The 16,293-nt window shown below is 39.7% G+C and overlaps 1 pseudogene; it reads right to left on the reverse strand.

Moving 5' to 3' along the window:
* Positions 1-8,811: 8,811 nt before the first annotated feature.
* Positions 8,812-9,251, reverse strand: LOC115293196 (annotated as a pseudogene).
* Between the last annotated feature and the right edge of the window lie 7,042 nt (positions 9,252-16,293).

Below are 16,293 nucleotides of genomic sequence, written 5' to 3' on the forward strand. Positions count from 1 at the left end.
TCCTTAGAAATACAAGCAATCATCAGAGATTACTATGAAAAATTATATGCCAACAAACTGGACAACACAGAAGAAATGGACAAATTCCTAAATGCACATGCACTGCCAAAATTCAAACGGGAAGAGATAGAAAGCATGAATAATTTTTTAATGTTTTATTTATTATTGAGATGGAGAGAAACAGGGCATGAGCAGGGGAGGGTCAGAGAGAGAGGGAGACACAGAATCTGAAGCAGGCTCCCAGTTCTGAGCTGTCAGCACAGAGTCCAATGCGGGGCTCAAACCCATGAAGTGTGAGATCTTGACCTGAGCTGAAGTCGGCTGCCTAAGCGACTGAGCTACCTAGGCGCCCCTATAGCCCATTCTTTAAGGGTGGTGTTCAAGACTTAATCTCTAAATAATCCTATGTCATGCCATTATTGAGGAGGATTTCTGCTTGGTTAATACCAATGTCAAAGTACGAGAATCTCACCTTTAGAATGGTATGTCCACCTCACAGAAACCTTTCATGGAAAATGATGGTTTGACATGAAGAAGGACAGAAAGCTAGAACTTCAAGCTAACAGAGAGGTTTACATTGACTGTTCTTGCTTACTATTGAAACTAGTCAGCATGGTGGCAGAATTGTGCCTAAAACTTGCCTTAATTATAACATGGTAAAGGGGTTATGAAAGAGTCACCAATATATGTGTATTTCCAACATTTTCAACAATTAACATTTTTCATTGAAAAGAATATAAGAGCTATGCATGATCAAAATGTCGGGGCACCTGGATGGCTCAGTCAGTTAAGTGTCTGATATCGGCTCAGGTCATGATCTAGTGGTCCATGAGTTTGAGCTCTGCATCAGGCTCTCTGCTGACATCTCAGAGCCTGGAGTCTGCTTCAGATTCTGTGTGTGTCTCTCTCTCTGCCCCTCCTCCTCTCATGCTTTGTCTCAAAAATAAATAAATGTCAAAATATCTTGGCCATACACACCAAAGACTTTTTTTTTCCAGCTCCCTAATTCACTGTAACACCTTATATTAAACCTGTTCAGCAGACTGAAAGAGCACAAAACCACCTCTTATAGTCACTTTGGAATTCTCAGAAAACTCGGGTTGCCATGGACAACCACAGAAGAAGAGTTGAGAGAGAAAAGGGGAAGCACATTCAATCAGCTGTGACTGTCCTTTGCCTGGCTGATGTGATGATCTTTCCCGAAGGGCTTGTGGGGACAGGGGACCAAAGCTCTTACTCCCAGCAAGGGCCTCCTCCATGTGGTAAATGTCCCCACTGAGGGATTTTTATGTCTCTTTGGATTAGCTACATGGGTCAAGGGCAAGAGTAAAGCCTGCATCATTTCCCTATCCCTTTCTTTTGGCAAGGCTCTGTGTGTGGTCCTCTGGGTAGAGCCTTTTCTCAGAGCACAGACGGTGGAATGAGTTCTACCAGCTGGACAGAGATGCACGCCGGAATGGGGATGCGCTGGGGTAAATCAGAGACTATGTGTGGCAGTGTTTTTTTTTTTTTTTATTACTCATTTGTTATAGAGTCCTCTCTTAAAGGAGCTTTGAGATAGTCATATCACTGACATTAACTGAATAAACATTCAGTTTTCCTTTTTTGGCTTTATTTTGAGTCATTGGTGTTGTCTCCTGAGAAGTCCCTTCCCAAGTACCTTTTGGGCTTTTGTCTCATAAAGGAAGATGACTTGTTCAGGGTAATGGGACAAGAAGCTTTTCCTTTAGAAGAATCCAAGTAAAAGACAGTGATTTAATATCTTCGAAGCTGTGTGTGTGGCCTGGTTTTGCCTCTCATCCTTCATCTGTTGGCATGTTCTTGGCAGCCGGAGCTGGAGACACCAGTTAACAGTAGCAAGAGGGTTAAGGCCCCACTGCCACCAGGAGGCAGATACAGCATCATCCTGGTGAGCTGCGAGTCATTTAATCCATACCAGGGGCCACTCAGAGGCAGAAAGATTTCTGGGAAAAGCCCACAATGTCTGGGAAACTGGAATCTAAAACATCACAACTTTAAAAATTTTATCTTTACAACTATCCACAATTTATAATCCACATCCATTTATGTGAGTGATACAAGTTTCTTTGAAGATAAAAGTAGGGTTTAGTATGTGCAGTTATCAGTGGCTGTTGTAACGTGTTCATGATTTGGGTGTGTCAGTTCTTGAAACTACCATGTTGCCTTTACCTGCCAGTCTGGTCATGAATAGTTCTATTGATTGCATCTTTGCTATTTCTGGAGTTGGATGGGATTTGAAGACAGATACGGGTAGCTGGGAAATAGTTCTTTCTCTGGTGAGAGTGACATTTTCTTGTCATTTGTTGCAGAATTGCTGATAATCCTTGTTTTTCAGTTGTAAAATAATGTATGCTATTGTGGTATATTTTCTTGTGTCTCCTTTTACTTAACTCTGTAGCCCCAGGTGGGTGCTTTCAGCAGGTTTTCACTGTATAAGCACATGTATGTGTCTGGGTAAGGTATGTAACTGCAGTATAGCTCTTCAATGTTTCAGATAAGTAGTGATTTTGCTATGAAAAATGGTAACAATTTGAAGTTACTATCCTCTGGCTGGTTCTAAACAGAAAAACCACTTTCTATTAAGTGCTGACACCAACAGAAAGGGGAAGGAGCAAAATAAGGAAGAGTGAGAGGTAAGAGTATGATTTCTATCTTCCAGCTCTTAGGCATTGAACTAAAATGTGAAGGATCATTGATGAATGGAGATGGACAAGGGGATTAGAAGCAAAGTGAATTTTGTCTCTAAGTGATGAGCTAAGAAGTATCCTGTACATTTCTTGGTCTGGAACAGTTGGTTTGTTCATTCACTCATTTATTCATTCAATAGGTATTAATTTTGGGTCAACAGGTATTTATTAGGTGCTGGGGTTAATAGTAATACACAGGATCAAGTGCCAGACCTCCTGGAGCAGGAGAGAAAACAAGAGAGAAACAAACCAGTAAACATATGAACATGAAATACAATTTCAGGTCAGGTGAGAGGAGGAAAAGTGAGAAAATTAGGAACCTGAGTGAAGGGCAAGAGGCAACCTAAAGAAACCCTGGGAGAGGGAGGGAGAGGTGCGGGAAGGAAACCAGAGAGAGGGGGGCAGGGAGGGGCTGGGTGCTGGAGGACTTCCATCTCTGCTGGCCAGGAACACTGGAAGCGTTGGCACATGGAAGTGATGGCCTCTGATCTATGGCTTTACACTCTCACGTGAGTGCTTCATCTCTTGTATATGTTACTGGCTGTGTATCAGTTGTAGCAGAAAGTCATCTTATTCTCAAAACAATGAATGGTCTGATGATACTTTTCTTAAAGCTGTAAAACCCCCAGGATTCCAGAACTGCAAGTTTGTAGTATTTACTTTTGCTGGGGTTTGGGAAAGGAATAATTGGACACTTGTGAAGTAGTATATTAACCCAATTGTTCATAACTAATACGGGGGGGGGTGAAGGGGGTTATAATTGAAAAAAACAATTATTCTTAGTTGATTTGCCTGCTATGTACCTACTTTCTGAGGTCAGACTTTGTAGTAGTATCAGGAATTTGTTAGTCATTCGACACTATAGTGCAGTGAGTCGGACGAGGGGCCCAGGGGATGGCTGACTGGCTTTGAAATTCACTCTGCGATTACTAATTAAATACATAACTACAGGGGCCTCTGAATAACTGCAAGTGAGGCACAGCGGGAGTATCCCACTTATGAGGTCATGTGAGCATTAAGTGAAATAATACATAGGAATCAGTCCTGATATAATTTAAGTACTCAGTGATAGCTACCTATTATTGTTTCTGTTAAAGAAATTCCAATCATGGAAAACGTTTACACTTTATATATGATAGGTCAGATAGGTAGCTTATTTGACATAATTTGGAAGCTTAAATGGAGTGTAGAATATGCCGTGTTGGGAAGTAGCACCCACTACTGGGATGGGATTGTATGTCATATAAAATTGTACATAAATATTGTACTACAAATAAATATAACATATTATATATAACATATAAACGTAATCTATATTACATAGGGTGCTCCAGACAAGACTCACTGTTGAGATTCCCACGTCTGGGCAGGTTTTATGAATTAAGGGTGGTACGAAGGGGTTTGTAGGGAAAGATGAGGGTCAGAAGTAAGAGGCAAAGGGGCGCCTGAGTGCCTCAGTAGGTTGAGCATCCAGCTTCAGCTCAGGTCATGATCTCAGCGCTCACGAGTTTGAGTCCTGCATCCGGGTGCCTGCAGTCAGTGAGGAGCCCTCTTTGGATCCTCAGTCCCCTTCTGCTCTGCCCCTCCTTCACTTGCCCTTTCTGTCTCTCTCAAAATAAATACACTTAAAAAAAAAAGCTTATCAAGAGTTGAAATATAGAAGATTTTAAGAAAGAAATATATATATATTTAAAAAAAAGCATGAGGCAAAGAAAAAGGTAAATCAGAGAAAACCTGCAAATAAAAGGAATAGGCTGGGGATGGGCTGAGGAAGGATGTGGCTGCCCGTGGGTATGTGCCTGGACTTTGATTTTTAGATGCTGTCACCTAAATCTCTTTTTAGGAGCATTTTTAACCGAGTTCACTAAAAGATATTTTAGTGAAATGTTGAATGTGAGATTTATTTTATTTTTATTTTTATTTTTTTAAATGTGAGATTTAAATATACAAGTCTCCGGGAAGTTAGAATTGTCCTACGGTATTTTGTTTTGTGTCAAAGTTGCCAAACACATTGATTCTATAGGAGTGAAAATACTCGTTTTGTCACCATGTAAGTGTGCCTCAATGTGCTGCTTGCCTTTGAAAATGCCTGTGATTTAAATAGCTGCTTTAGAATGGATCTCAGTTTCTATTTATTATTGGTCTTAAAATAGCATTTAATGTTTATTCCTATAGGCTATGAGTTCTCTCCCTCATTTAAGGTACAGGACATTTCAAATAATTCAATTTATAAATAAAAACCATAACCTGAAAACATTCCTTATTGAAAGAGATGAAACCTTTCTCATGGATTCCAGCCAGATATTCCCACTGGAGTACGTCATACTTAGACCAGAAATCCAGATCTCTTTAGCATTTGTTAATCTCTTCACCTTTTTATCATGGATCACGGGAAGAAAAGATCCCTTTGTGAATGAATTCAGTATCCCACTTTCTTTCTTATATGTCTCTCTTTTTTTTTTTTTTTTTAAACTCTTTTCTTTTTTCTTTTCTTTGGTGCTCGGCTGCAGGAGATTTGGTTCCTTTGGAAGCTTGCCTCCTGGGCTGTACGGTGGAGGCCCCATGGATGGGCACCACTTGGAACCTAAATGGGTCCTTTATCTCAAACATTTATCTTATTTTTCTCCCTCACATATCTTTCTTAGACCTTCCACAGCAAAATTCAGCTCTCTTCATTGTGTGCTTAGACCACAGCCCAGGGCGGGGTGGTCCAGATCTTTCCATAGTGAGTTCAGTTTTCATTGTGAGATATTTTTATGGCGAATTCAGTCAAATCCTGAATCAGGTATTTGTCATAGGCGATGGTCCCCTCTCTTGCTGCCCCATTTTATTCCCCACTTCCCCCATTGTTTCTCATCTCCTTTCCTTTCAGGAACATATTTTTTGTGACTCAGAAAGGAAAACAAATCAGGCCCTCACTGCACAGGGGGAGCCATGCTGTGGTGTCATGATGTGAATTCACATTGTGCCATGACCTCTGCTCTGAGTCATACGTGCTTTTGTTAGACTCCTGCATCACATCTCAATTTGAGGATGGTTACCCTATCCTATTGACACAGACATTCAATGACAAGTAATATTTTATGCAGAAACTGCATTGAATAGAGAAAGATAGAGCTTTTTGAGGACAGGAAAACACAATAGTCCAAAATGGATTCTGCATCATGTTTATGCTGTTATTGCTTTTTCCACTAAGCAGTTCAGAATTCAAAGTAAAGGAAGGGCAGGGAAAAATATCAGAAAGGTAAAGCGGGGAATTTGGGAGAATTTATTCTGTATAACTGCAAGATTAAGAGTTAATCATTATATGGTTTATAGGAGGAAAATAATTATCTTTTACTGTCTTTGAGATTAAAAAAATCCCTTAAGCCTAATTGCAATAATAACTTAATCTGTTGGTCAGTGTTTATCCATTACTCACTCTGTGCTCAGAACTACAATAACTGCCAGGAATGCAGCCATATTGGCCATGATCCCTAACCTAATTATAAGAACGGAGACAAAAACATTAATAAAGTTAGAAAAATCAAAATAATTCTAATTATCCCCAGAAGAGTATCGCTGTGGGACTAGAAATTAAATCAGTCGTAGGCAGACATATATCAAAACTCCAATCCCATGGCTTAGTGGGTATTTAGGACATATTTTGAGAGGCTCTCACTGAAAACTTTTTTGCAGATGAATAAATTAGATAAGGAGAAAGAATTTGGAGCTCTTTTGAACTTTTTTTTTAACAACTAGTCTTAGGATGGCATAGTTATCATTAAGGAATATGTTGTGTAGTTCAGATTTAAGTGATAGGGCAGGTAAAATATAACTTGTGTGATGAATGTTTTAGAAGCACTTAATTGCATCTGAAATATCTCTTTTGGGGGCCAGAATATCAGATAAAATGCTCACAGGCACCACCTCTGCATTTCCTTGGGTACAAAGATCTGTAGGTGGAGAAGCAAAGGAGGGAGGGCCACCAACAACCTTGAGTGAGGCCACAAAGGCACATCTTTCAGATTGCTCTGTTACCATTGTTCCATGAGGCCTGTAATTTCATTTCCACACAGCAAAATAAATATAAATAGACCTCCAGGCAAATGAATATGTCACTAGAGGTTGTATAGGCTAGGAAAGATAAACTGGAATTTGGAATTCTGACAGCCCTAGGTTAGCATTTGCTTCATCACTTAGTCTGAGCAAGCTGTTGATACTGTCCACTTCCCCTCACTATAAATCCCTTGAAGGCAGAGAGTCTGTCTTTAAGACAATGTTTTTTATGATTATAAATATAATTGAGATTTATGGTAGAAATATAGAAGAACAAAGTAGAAAAAAAGTCACTCTTTATGCAAATATTATAGCCCTGAACATTTTGTGATACATCTTTCCAGATTTTTTCTTTTGTGGGTATATATTTAATCAAAATTGTTACTTAACATATATGTCCTTGTTCTTTTTAGCCCTTGTGCTTGCTATAGAGAGAAGTTTAAAAATTTTTTAAACATTTACTCATTCTTGAGAGATAGAGACAGAGCACGAGCCAGGAAGGAGCAGAGGGAAAGGGAGACACAGAATCTGAAACAGGCTCCAGACTTGGAGCTGTCAGCACAGAACCCAGTGCGGGGCTTGAACTCACTGACCATGAGATCATGACCTGAGCTGAAGTTGGATGGCTAACTGACCGAACCACCCAGGTGCCCCTAGAGAAGTTTAATAAGCATATATTAAATGACTAAATAGCCTTGAACTTCTTAGTCCTCAGATCCTTCCTAGAAAAAATGAGAATAAAAACAGCAACTATAGTGTCAAGAGTTCTGAGGGTTGAATGAGATGCTACATATGTAGGGCTCATTCACTGGTATACAACAGATACTCTGTAATTCAAAACTGTTATTGCTATTTTATTTATCATTGAAAAGAGAGAGATATACTAAATAGTTTGGTGCAGAGGATTTGAAACCATTCATAATGGCCTTTCCTTACAGTTTGGAGACAAGTAGTGAGTGTAGTATAAAGTGTTTATAATTCTAGAGCATGGGAATGTGCTATTTGCCAAATACAGAAATGGCAATGGATTGGCAAAACCCATCACTGAAGTCAGGCATATGAAAAAAATAGAGTTGATTGCAGAGTGTTCTGCTCTGAGCATGGTGACTTTTATCTTAAGCTATTTCTTTAATAAGATACAACTCGGCCTCTAATACCAGGAGGTTCATGACTCAAACTCCATGGTGTTAAGGATCTCAGGCTTCTTTCTTTCTTGTAGGTTCCTTCATATAAACCTATTGCAAACCTGGATTGAGTATTTGTGGATTTAGTGGAGCCACAGGCAAGGATTTTTCAGGTTCCTGGAGCCTCACTCACTGGAGATGCTGGTAGGAAATGAGTTGTAGGTGGGCAGCTTCTTTGCAGAATGCTGTAGAGGAAGAAGGACCTCAGAAATCAAATGCCTCAGGGGCACCTGGGTGGCCCAGTAGGTTAAGTATCCGACTCTTGATTTTGGTTCAGGTCATGACCTTATGGTTTGTGGGACTGAGCTCTGTGTCCAGCTCTGTGCAAATAGCACAGAGTCTGCTTAGGATTCTCTCTTTCCCTCTCTCTCTGTTTCTCTCCCTCTTGTGTGCACATGCATGCTCTATCTCAAAATAAATACACTTAAAATTGTTTTTAATTAAAAAGAAAGGAAATCAACCACCCTAGTAACTTTGTTTTACACACAGTGAACTAAGGCATCAAAAGAGACTTGTGCACTTCTCAAGCCTCCACAGCAAACTGGTGGCACGACCAGGCTTAGAACCAAAGGTTCCTGTGAAGCAGCAAAATGTAGAACACAGGTTGGAGTCAGGCTCCTTCAGTTTGAATCCTGGTTCTGCCATTTACAGGAATTTAGGGGACACTGAATCTCTCTGAACTTCATTTTCATCTGTAAATCCAGAATAAAATATCACTGCTGTCACACGTTCTTCCCAAAGTGTCTTTGTCTGTTTCTGTCTCTTCACATGGCCTTTCCGTAAGGACATTAGTCATTTGATTTGGGGTTCACTCTAATCCAGTATGGTCTGATTTTTATTAAGCATTTGCTGGTATTTAATGAGCCTCCTCTCATGTGGCTTCAAGCTACTAGGACACAGGCTCCCCCCACACCCTTAACCTTCTCAGCTCTTCTACTGAAGAGTCTGGCTTTCACAATGACAGGCTGTTTGGGAGCTTTCCCTTTCCCAAAACTTTGTAGTAGCCCAATCTCACCACAAGAATGACAGGACCAGCTCCAGTCTTGTCTTTGGCAATGTTTATCTGTGACTGCTCACTGACCAAAGTCCACAGTTTATGCAGGTTGACAGTTGGGCACAGCTCTGATTCCTTAAAACGTGGTAATGCCTCATACCAACTTTTCCAAAGTAACCTGGATGACATTTGTCAAAGCTGATCCTGTGGATGTGTGCCACCAGCATTATCCCGGCCTCCTGGGTGCTTCCGGTGCTTGCTGATGCAGCTGTGTCCATGGCTCACATGGCCCTGAAGTTTCCAGGTCTTCCTCAGTCTGGATGGCATGTTGGCAGCAGAGAGAAAAGAGCCAGTGTGGCTTGATCTTAACTAATTACATCTGCAAAGATACTATTTCCAAACAGGGTCACATTGTGAACTTCTGAGTAGATAAGAAGTTTTGGAGGGATGCTATTTAACCCTGCCCAGTAGTGTGCAGCACTATTGCCTGTATGAACTCATATATTGTCTACAAAGTATCTAGCGTGGTTGCTGGTACATGTGTTGGTTCATATGGTTAGTTCAACAAATGTTGGTTCTCTGCCTTCCTTTCCAAACCCCAGCCCTGTGGCCACTTGGCCATTGTGGAACTCCAGACACTGAACGCATTCTGTATCCACACAGTCTTCATCTTCCTCTTTCTGCAGTTCTTCTGGTATCTTCCCAGCCTTCTTCACTGGCTGGTTGTAATTGTTTTGGGTATCCGTTCTTTTACTGAGATTCTGCTCATTTGCAGCTTTCCTAGTTCTAGTTTTCAAAGAGCTGACAGCTAGCTCAGAGCCTGGAGCCTATCTTCAGATTCTGTGTCTCCCTTTCTCTCTGCCCCTCCCCTGAAATAAATAAAGCATTAAAAAATAAAAAAAAAGAACAATCTAAAAAGTCAAAACAAAGATGTAGCAACAAAAAAAATTACAAAGGTTTGTTGGTGGGATTTACATTTTATTTTTATTTCTGGTGAATACCTAATAACCCTCCCCTCCTGCAACAAGTGAGAAAAAAATAAAGAATATTATTGAGATACATAAGTTTGTAGGTTACTTTCGACTGTGAATACAAGCAGATGATACAGCAGCTTTGATTTATCTTTTTGATACTGGCGATGTGAAAGAATTCATAACTCCTTGTCTCAATTACATTTCCTCATGTTATTAGTTATTTCTAGTCATTTATTTAGCAAATATTTATTGGTTCTAACTATAGTCTTAGACTTGATTTCTTGTAAAATGGGGTATCTCATGTTAATTTTCTGAATAGTTTACTATTTTGATAATTTTAAAGTAGTTCAAAAATAAGGAAAATATACATCCTTAAGTTTCAATTCCATTATATATTCTCAAAGAGGTAGTTCTCAAATTTAATGTGTGCAGGAATCACGAGGGATAATAGTTAAAAATGTGGTTTTCTGGGCTTTAACCTCAGAGGATGTCTTAGAAAGAGGAAAGCAGAGGAGGCTGCCTCAGTGGGCTACCACTCACACTACAAAAGTGAAAAGTTAGCCACGTGAAAATGCGTGCCCCCAAATATTTTCCTTTGATATTTAAGGTTGAACATTAATTACCACAGTAAAAAAAACAAAAAGACCAAAAAGTATTAAAACTTGGGATTGTGTACCAAAACATGAGTTTTCTTTTCCTTTTTTGGAGGCATGTAAGGAAAGCTCATCACCACGCCACGGATGATGTCAACTCTTCTATTCCTAGCACATTTTTGACACGTCACCCTTTTATTTCACAACAAACATGCTGAGGCAATGTTCCTGTTGTTTTAAGAGCTAATGATTGTCAGTTAATTATATCACTTGTTGAAGGGAAATTAATAAGGAATGCATTCAGCTACAACTTACATTTTCAGTATTATTATCACAAATGAATGCACTTCAAACACTCTATTAGAATCTAGAGTCTCATAACTCAGTGTCTACTGTTAAAACCACATGTAATTGTGTTCTTAAGATTCATTCATCCAGTGGTGTCTGAGCTATGAGGTAATAATGCTCTTCTCTGTTAAGTCACGTGGCTCAGTATGCAAGGTCTTTCTATTTTTCTTTCTTGAGAAAGCCGATGGGTGACTTATTTAAAAAAATCTTATAGAGAATGATATATAATCCAGTTAAGCCTCACCTTTTTCTAGAGTTGTCTTTACCTGAAAAATTAGAATAATAAAATGAGGGTAGCTTCTATATTAAAGATTACTAAGGCAATGTTTCTTAAACTTTGTATGCATACAAACAATATACCATATATAGTATATTTATTAATATTCAGATTTATGGGCATCCATTCCAATTTATTAAATCTTAAATGAGGATTGATAATTTACATTTTAAAATACATCCCAGTTTGTTAAGCACTGATAGACTGCCTTATATACTTTGAGGAATTTCTCCCCTTGGGAATTTTGTAAAAATAGCTTAGGAGAGGTAATTTTGAGTGATCTATGCTTTAAAACCTTTGGGGAAACTTATTTTAAACCTTAATTAACGAGAGTTTAGCAGCATAAAAGAAGCATTGCGAAGTTTTCCAAACATGGATATCATATCTGAATGGCTATTGGGAATAAGTACACCATTGTATTATTTTTGGAAAGCCTTGGCCTTTGGCACGACCAGAAGTTATCAGGAGTTTCAAGACCCTGACAATGAGAGAGAACCGAAGGAGTAACAAAGTGTGATGGTGATCAATGGCACTGTGCCAGGCAGGGCTGTAAGTTCCTTGTATGTATTAATGTAGTTAATGTTACAAGTATTCTATAAAGTAGATATGATTTACTCATCTTATAAATGGGAAACAGAGGCAACGAGAAGTGGATTAGCATGTCTCCTTCTATAGCTTGTGAGAAACAGAGCCAGAGTTGTTGTGAACCTGAGCCTTCTGATGTGGGGTCTGGGCCTCCACTGCTGCACTATGCCGGCAATAAAGGGCTGGTTCTCTGAGAAACTCATTTATCTTTCAACCAAACAAGGGGCTTATTTATATTAAGATATCTACCTGCAAAGGCAAAGCAATGAACTACATGCTACTTAGGGTTTATGATCTATAATTTCTAAGATTTCTAGACAAGGCTAACATGAGAGAAAAAAAAGTAATAGCAAAGACATTTACTTAAGTATTTTCTTGAACATTTGCTCTCAGAAGTAATAACTATTATCTTTTCCCTTGTATGAGTGCTTCTCTTAGAGTCTTAGAGTCTATAGGAAATTTAGGGATCATTTGGCTCAACAATAAGTATTTCTTCAATGAATGAACCAAAAGTTGGGCTCATTTTGCACATCTACAAGGATGTTCTCAAGGCTGATCGGTTTAAGAATTTGCATAAACATCCTTAGAATTATGAAGGGAACTTTAGAGGTCAGTTAAGTTTAGAGGGAGGAAGCAAGAGGTAGAGGGAAGAGGTAGATGTGAGCCCATGTCAGCCTCCAGGGAGGGTACAAGAGGAAGACTGGGACCCCATTTTCAAGTGCGATGAACTGTGTGCCTGGGCTTCAGCCTGAGAATCTGGAATGGGTGCAGGATCACTACCCAAGCAGGGTAGACTGCTTTGTACTAATGGTTTCTGAATTCATTTTCTATTGCTGCTATAACAAGTTACCACATCCTTAGTGGCTTGAAACAACACACTCTATAGTCTTACAACTCTGTGCACTGGAAGTCTGATGCAGAGCTCACTGACCTAAAATCAAAATGTCACCAATGCTGTGTTCCTTTGTGGAGGTTCTGAGGAGAATCTTCTTGTTTTTCAAGCTTTCCAGGTCTATGTGCCTTGGCTTGCAACTCTCTCCATTTTCAAAGCCAGTAATGGCAGGTTGAGTTGTTTTCACATTATATCACTCTGATTTCCTCTTCTATACCTCTCTTCCACTTTTAAGAACCTTTCTAATTATGTCGGGCCCACTCAGATAATGGAGGGTGAGCTCGTTAGCAACTTTAATTCCATCTGCAACCTCAAATTACCCTTTGCCATGTAACCCAACATATTCACAGGCTCTGGAGGGTAGGGCATGGACATGGGCATGGATGTTCTGGGGAGATCTTTATTCTGCCTACCACATTTTCCTAAAGAGCAAAGCAAGTACAGGGAAGGAACATGTCCTAGGATGTAGGGCTCAGTCATCCAAGACTGGATGTGTGGCTAAAGGAAAAGCTGCTTGCCCCTATTCTTGGCAGTTGCAGATTCTGGCCGATGCTGGTAGAGAACTGTGAGCTGGTTGGCAGAATGAGGATGGAGAGACCCTATCATACCTGGAAAGGTTGAAAAAGTTTTATTGGCTGAGAACTCCTCACCTTCTATGTGTTGACTTCATTGAGTTGGTCCTAATGCTTTTAGACAGAGAAGGTACTAAGGATTTTTCTCTTAGTCGGAGGAAAAACCAAGTCCTTCATCAGCTCAAGCAGAGAAGGACAGGTAGGAAGGAATACATGTAGAGTTGGAATCCTAGGTAAAAGAGGTAGAAACAGGAGCCAAGTATACCTGCCTTCTTTCCCTCCCTCTTTTCTTTCTTATTTCCTTCTAGTTTCCAAATTTGTGCTGTTGATGTGTTTTGGGAAGGTATTATTAACATCAACACTGCCATTACGTAAACAGGGTTTATGTGTCCACAGGGTCAAAAGCGGGTTCATTCTAACAGAAAATAGCACTAATAATAAGAGCAAAATTTCATCCATATATTTTTTAAGAGAGCGGGGGAGGGGCAGAGGGAGAGAGAGAGAGAATTTTAAGCAGGCTCCACACCCAACACTGAGCCCACTGAGGGGTTTGAACTTATGACGGTGAGATCATGACCTGAACCGAAATCAACAGTTGGATGCTTAACTGACTGAGTTACCCAGGTGCCCCTTATCCACATTTTTTAACTTTTATTTTATCCTACCAATAACAGCTAAAGCATTAAGTGAAAAACAGCATGGTTTGTGGAGCGAGGGATATATTACAGAACCTACTTTTTAAAAAATGATACAGTTGAGTGTTGGAGGCCTTTGTTTTTGTAAGTTAAGCAAAGTGGAAGTGGTAGATTTGGACCCAAGAGAAGAATCACGTGACCTCCGCTGAGAAGAAACCCACAAGTCATTAGTCATCCAGTTGATATTATTTTAATCACGCAAAATGCTTCCTGTATGTCATTATAGGACTTTCCCGTTCTCCAAAGCAGACTAGATCTCTCTTGTTGGTTCATGTGCTTACCTAATTCATGTTGTTTGGGTGTCTGCATGGAAAGGATGATCGACAGTTGGGGACTTGCCTGACACAAAGCCATAAGCTATTGGAAAAAGTGCTTTGAACAGAGGCATCATGGGCCCCATGAGGGGAAGAGGAAGCCACAAAGAGCATCAGAACATGAAAATATAGGTCGCATCTGCCACCCTGGGCACAGAGTGCACACCTTTTTGCCACCAAGAGCAGGAGGCAGGAAGGATATGCATTAGGAGATACATTATTGTTGACTACCAAGAGTAGAAATTTTTGTCTTTTTTTCTCCCAATAGAGGTAGCTCTCTCATCTCTCCATGGGGACTGGGTGGAGGGGTGCTGGTGGTGGGGAGGCTGACAACAGACTTCCTCTGGAGAACTACTGCTTAGATTTTTCAATAGTTTTTAAAAGTTTTTTATTTATTTTTTATTATTAATTAATTAATTAATTTTTAAATCGTTTATTGTCAAATTGGTTTCCATACAACCAATGCTCTTTCCCATAAAAAGTTTTTTATTTTTGAGAGAGTGCATGTGTGCATGCGCGAGTTGGGGCGGGGCAGAGAGAGATGGAGAGAGAAGGTATCCCAAGCAGGTTCCACACTGTCATTGTAGAGCCCAATGCAGGGGCCTAAGATCATGACCTGGGCTGAAATCAAGGGTCAGATGCTTAACTGACTGAGCCACCCAGGCACTTCTCCATAGTTTTTGAAGTCTCTTTGTGTAGAAACAGAACAAAAACAAAACTGTAGTATGCAAAGCATGGAACCTTTAGCAACTCTCTTACCAAAATGAGCTTATTTGAGCGTAAGGTGGAATGGCAAAATTTAAAGGAAAACTGAGTGACAACCTGAAAATAAACAGAAATAGCCATTCAACAACAAGAATGCCTTCTTAAATTCTCTTCTTGGTTTATTTCTGTGCTTCCAGTTTGCCAGCCCCAGGTGTCTTAAGTATAGTCCAAGAGGAGCTTTACCTAAGGGCAGGCACTCAGTGTTTACAAAGTAGGGAGATTTTTCCTGAATATTGGCACTCTGTCTTTCCCCACAAAGTCCCATTTCTGCTGTTTGAGTGCTTTTTGCTTAGCAATCATGCAGCCTCAGGCTCCCTTTACTTATGTGCCCTCCGATTCCATCTCTACATTTCCTTCCGTCCTAGGCTGACTTGCCCTTCCTCTGAGTCCTTGATGCTCCCCAGAGCTCCTCCCTAGTAACTCATCTAAGCCTTACAGACTCATGCCCAGATGAATGGAAGAAATCCAAAACAGAAAGAAGATTATTATCTGTATCCATGGTAATCCAAAACAGTAAATTCATCTGATAGCACTACACATTCATTTATTCATCCACTCATTCATTTTGTAGGTTCCACCTGCTTTAGATCCATCTGATCAAAATCAAAACTAGAGGTTGCCAATCTGTGGCCCAAGGGTCAGTTCCAGTTTACTGCCTGTTGTTATACAGAATTATTTTTTCATTTTCAGATGGTTGAAAAAAAAATCAAAAGAAGAGTACTATTTTAAGATACCTGCAAGTTATATGACATTCAAATTTTAGAGATGGTATAAAAATACAGTCTTATTGGAACTCAGTTGCTCTCATTTGTTAATATCTTGTCTAAAGCTGTTTTGCACCATTTTGGTAAAGTTTGCTTGCAAAGCCTGAAATGTTTACTATCTGGTCCTTTGCAGAAAAGGTTTGCTAACTCTTGATGTAAACCACTTCTGAAACTTACATGTTAACTAACCAGTTGTCCACTGGAGAGCAAGATTCACAAGGGCAGAAATGATACTTTGATCATTATTACAATCTTGGTGGTTAACATAGTGACTGACATGTAGCCATTACTCAATTGGTATTTGTTACAAAGGTTTACAATGATGTAGCTTACAGACAGCTTTCAGAAACATACCTAGTACATGACATCTGTTTTAGGAAGACTAACCAGCAGGCAAGAGGTACGTACTTGTTCTCCCTAGCTTTCCTCTTCCCTTATACATATGATGGAGCATACACAATCTGACTCTAGTCCACTTTTTAACTGGTTTTTAAAATTTGTAATATATTTAGTTTTCCATAATTGGAGATTTTGTTTTTAAAACTATGTACTCAGAGGCTGTGTACTGGTTATCTATCACTGTATGCAAA

Source organism: Suricata suricatta, chromosome 6 (genome assembly GCF_006229205.1).
Source record: "Suricata suricatta isolate VVHF042 chromosome 6, meerkat_22Aug2017_6uvM2_HiC, whole genome shotgun sequence".
Lineage (NCBI taxonomy): Eukaryota > Metazoa > Chordata > Mammalia > Carnivora > Herpestidae > Suricata > Suricata suricatta.